Source organism: Bos javanicus, chromosome 1 (genome assembly GCF_032452875.1).
Source record: "Bos javanicus breed banteng chromosome 1, ARS-OSU_banteng_1.0, whole genome shotgun sequence".
Classification (NCBI taxonomy): Eukaryota; Metazoa; Chordata; class Mammalia; order Artiodactyla; family Bovidae; genus Bos; species Bos javanicus.
This window is the reverse complement of record NC_083868.1, coordinates 102,207,988-102,213,335: the sequence shown is the minus strand read 5'-3', so window position 1 is coordinate 102,213,335 and position 5,348 is coordinate 102,207,988. Positions and strand designations below refer to the sequence as shown.

At 33.6% G+C, this 5,348-nt stretch overlaps 1 pseudogene; it reads right to left on the bottom strand.

The window, feature by feature from the left end:
* Nucleotides 1-3,413: 3,413 nt before the first annotated feature.
* On the bottom strand, nucleotides 3,414-4,079 carry LOC133252780 (securin-like; annotated as a pseudogene).
* Between the last annotated feature and the right edge of the window lie 1,269 nt (nucleotides 4,080-5,348).

Below are 5,348 nucleotides of genomic sequence, written 5' to 3'. Positions count from 1 at the left end.
CTTAAATTGCTCTAGATTAGCATGAATAGTACAACTCTAATTATATAACTAAGAAAATTCTTACATACTTTGGGGATTTACAATATATTGACTTCAGAGTTTCTTATTAACATTTAATTGCCTTAAAAGCAGTGAAAGCTTGAAACATCATATGATTAATTTTTAATGACATATTTTCTATCTCTTTGAAAAAAGATATTATTTAGCAAAATAATTTGAAAATCAAAATATACAGGATTTATTTTTGTATTGGATTTTTGTGAGAGAGAAGGATTTGGAGGTAAGCTTCAGGATAACTAAATATAAATGGCACAACACAGGCTGGAAATTAGTATTAATAACTTGAATATATTTTAGCTTTGGCTAACAGCATATGTCCCTTTCTACACATTCTTTAAATTCAACTTGTTTTGGAATATTTGAAATAATTTTAATATTTGCTTTTCTCAAATTAAAACAGTACAACAAATGCTATATAATAAACATGATTCTGGCTGTAGAACCCTGACAATTCACAGTCAATCTGGCTAAGAAACTGTACACTAATTAATACAGACGGTTATCTTGAAGAACTCATATTTAGAGCATCAATGTAAAACATATCCAATGCCAAAGTCAAATTTAAGTCTATCAAATAGTTTTGTTGTTTAAATGTTTCCTTTGGTTATGACATTTTTCCCACTACCATCACATTCAAATAGTAAATTTATTTTATCAGGATGAGTTACACTTATCCTTACTATCTAAAAGATATATTTTCACATACATAAACATCAGTCAGAAATCAATGTCAAATTATGGAAACTCATTTGAATAAAGAGAAAACTAAAGGGAGTAGATGACAGTACCATATACCCATAATTGCTAAAATAAAAGTTTGAAAGCTGAGTTGATACACAAAAAAATATAACTGAATATTATTATTAAAGATAAGAGTAGAAAAAAGTCTTAGTACACTATTTTTCTTTTTTTAATTCATTAGTTGTTCTGTCATGTCTGACTCTTTGCAACCCCATGGACTATAGCCCTACAGGTTCCTCTGTCCATGGGATTTTCCAGGCAAGAATACTGGAATGGGTTGCCATTTTCTTCTCCAGGGGATCTTCCTCACCCAAGGGCTGAACCTGGGTCTCCCTGCATTGCAGGCAAATTCTTTACCAACTGAGCCACTAGGGAAGCCCAGGTACAATATAGTGAACTACAGAAGGAATTCTTTCCATTCAGGTAAAAGATGTTTTAAGTAAAAGACTATGAAATGAAATAAAAAGCACTACAAGGTGGTTAATAGATGCTTGTTTAAGGACCAGGTAAATAACCATAATACATTCCTTACTTCCAAGCTCTACTCAGAATTTAGAAACAAGTATTTGAAAAAAACATTTCAAGATCTCTGAGTATTCTTGGTCACTGAGTTAGAACATGTTTTTAATCACTGAACCTATGCGATAATTAATGATAAAACACAGATCAAGAACATGTACTTATTGAATCAAGGGCATTATCAAACTTACTTTCATTTTTTATGCAAATATAAATGAAATAAAGCCATAAATTAAAGGGTTGTTAGCATTGTGTTTTGATTTTGTGTAGGCTTGCTGGGTAAAGATCTGAATTTTATGATGCTTCATAGTGTTTACCCTCTACCACATATTCAGTCCACAACTTCTAGAATAAGTATGTTTTGAATATCCTAAATAACTGTAAAGTGTAGGAGTTACATAATTTACAGAAATAACAAGGCAATATACATGGCATTCTGTGGTTTCATCAAACATGCCTAAAAGTAAGACAAAAACCATTCTGATTATGACTTATAAAGATGCTTTTCACAGCATTCTTTATTTCTTTTGTCAAAACTGTTGGGACTGTCATTTTTTTTTAATAGACAAAACTCAAATGTAGTTATTAGATGTTATGCCTTAAAGGATAATGTCTTCAAGTGTGGAACTTCAAATGAAGACTTTAAGAAGGCCATGTAAGAGTATCATGAAAATTAATTTGCTTACTGAGAGATGTAAGCAATCAGATCTGAAGACATTCATACTATCACAATAGCCAAGCTATCAGAAGATAGTTGATAAAAGCAGATGTCCCAAGCCATTCTCTGAGGCTTTCTGCTATCTAGGTTCAAGAAAAATCAATGGGAAAACTAATTTCAATTGGCAAAGAGTAAAAGATATTTCCTCACATCATTAATATGTACCAAGTATTTCATCACTGTAACTGCATAGACAAAACTTATTCAAATATTTACTTAAAATGGGTACATTTTATCACATGTAAATTTCCTCTTAAAAAGCTGCATTTCAAAGTTTATAGGAATTGTAGAAATACTGTGAATAAGAATCTAAGACTCACCCATATATAGTAACCACGGTCATGAATTCCTTCTAGATTCAGTCTTGAAGACTTTTACAAACATGCCTTCATCAAACTAACTGAACATTAATACTGTTTCAGTATTCACCAGATGTATGTGGTCATAAAAAGGCCTGTTCAGGGTCCACACATAGATTTTAGGACCTATCAAATCTGTATGTTTAACAACTTTATGACGTGATTACTAGAATTTGCACATTTGAAAAACAGGGTTTTTGTTTCCCCAGTCCTGATTATGATTATTCTTCTACTCAGTTTTTCAAGCAAAATTCTTTCAGCTTTAGTTTCTATTATTTGGTGAAATGTCCACAGTTTTATGGACTTCTGCTTTCCAGAATTCCAAATATTAGGGTATGCACCGACGACATCCTAATCAAGAATTCAAAAAAGAATAAATACAATAAAAGGCTAAAGATCTCCTACTTTGGTTCATTACATCAGGTAATGGAGTGAAAGGAAAGAAAAATATGGCATTTGCACTTCCAATGTCACTTTCCTAGGTATAAACGCATTAAGGTTATGAACTTTGGTCAAAAACAAAGAAAAAGCTTCAAGCACTTTAGAAGCAATTTAATATCTTGAAACAAAACATGAGCAAAAACCAAAAAGGACTTTATAATTTCACTGGTGCTAGTGGTGCTCAGTCACTCAGTCATGTGTAACTCTTTGCAACCCCATGGACTGTGGCCTGCCAGGCTCCTCTGTCCATGGAATTCTCCAGGCAAGAATACTGGAGTGGCTAGCCATCCCCTTCTCTAGGGGATCTTTCTGACCCAGAGATTGAACCTGGGCCTCCTGCATTGCAGGCAAATTCTTTACTGTCTGAGCCACCAGGGAAGCTGTGTGTGTGTATGTGTGCGTGTGTGTGTATACATATATATATATATGTATATGTATATATATGTATATATACATACATAGACTATATACCCCATGAGGTATATAGGGGTCACACAGAGTCAGACACGACTGAGCAACTTTCACAAAAAATATATATATTCCTACCAGGGAAGCCTAATAAGCCTTTCTTTTTTCTTTCTTTTTTAGGAAGACTCTGTTAAACAAATAATTGCTTTATTAATACAAACTATTAATACATACACAAATTATAAAGTGCTAAGAAATTTAAATATCTAAGTCATAGCAAACAGGTGGCAATTCAACATCCAGAGTCGACAGAATACTTGAGAGAGACTGCAACAGATTAGACTCCCACAGCGGAGGAGACATCTTCAGAGGCGAAAAGGGGCCCACGTGTAACAGCTGTTCAAGCTCCCTCTCCTTATCAAGGATCATGAGAGGCACTCCATTCAAGGGGAGGTGTTGCATCTGGTGCTCCTCAGGCAGGTTAAAACTCTCAAAATCTAGTGGATTGAAGGGAAAGAATTTTTCTGCTTCCGAGTAGGTGTCATCTGAGGCAGGAACATAACTTTTTGCTTTAACAGTATTCTCAGCAATCTTTTTGGTAAAGAAAGTTGTCTGTTTCTGTCTGAGCGGTCCATTCATCTTAACCGATTTTTCTGTAGCTCTGTTGACAGTTCCCAAAGTCTTTCTGGCAACTTTTGGTAAAGCTGGTGGAGCATCAAACATTTGTCAACACGTGGCATTGAAATCTGAGATCTTCCATCTAAAGCTTTGACTGAAGGCACAGACCCCATGTTCAGCCTGTCCTTAGAAGCCACATGGGTGCCTGGTTCATATATACATGTATGTATATATATATATACTATTCCTCCTTCTCTCTTCCTTTGCTCCATCTATCCACACAGATGTAGTTTTCTAAGAGTATTTCCTGGCTGGCAAAACTGGTGGTAAGGAAGAAATAAGGAGAGAAAGGGTCTATTAATATATATGTAAGAACAGTGATGTAGAATTTTAAAATTTTAATGTGATCACAAATATTAATGTTTTTAAAACTGGGGAAAAGAGACCAGACAACTAAGGAGTAACAATGCATCATTTTGTTGAAATTCTTTTATTCTTTATCTGTTTTGCATAATATTTTGCTTCCTGCCTACCATTGCTGTCTTTCTTCTCTCTCCCTGACTCCTGACCTTTCATTCTACTTCACACTTTCTTGTTTCTTGCATTTATTAATCCATATATAATATGATTGCTTTCTCTTCAGGTGAACAGCTTATCAAGTGTTTATAGTTATGTACTTTAAATATTTTGGAGGACAAGATTTGACATAAAGTGGATACCACTTAATAACAAGCTGTATTTAATTGCATTTACCTCTACTTGTTTTAAACTGATCTTTGTCCAGTACAAAAATCCTATGATAACCATCCATAAAAATTATGAGATAGCACACACAATTTCAGGGTCAGCTTTTCCGCACGTGGTTGAAAACACCTGCTCTTCCGAGGCATATACATTAAGTAAAACCCAAGATTTAGAATACAAATACTCTTGGAATATAAGTCTGTCAGACTTTGCAAGGGAAAGATAAATATTTCATTTATTCAATTTGTTCTTGCCTTTAAAAGAAAAATACTTTTGAGAATGGCTGATAAAGAACATCCAGCACTTGTTTTCATGGAAATCGATGCTCTGTGAAGCCATTTACTAAACAGCACCTTGATTGCCTGAAAGAGTCAATGTGTCTTATAAAGAGATGTTTCCAGGAAGCACAAAGAAAGTCTAGTACATTTACACAGTGCCATTTTTTTAAAATAGGCTAAATAATTTGTTAACATGGTTTATCTTTCAAAACATTTTGAAAACAGAAGACTTTTAAAGTTGAATAATCATTTTAGCAAGGTGAATCCTTCAGAGATAACAGAAAATTCTTGGGAGATACAATTAAAGTTATGACAAAGTACAAATTAAAAATTGAGCACATACTCCAGTATGAAAGCTTCCACATATCTAGATATAATTCTGAAGAAACTTACATAATAAAGCTGTCATTTCTTAGACAATGTCATTTCATGAAATTACAGACTTTTCTTATCATGGTTATA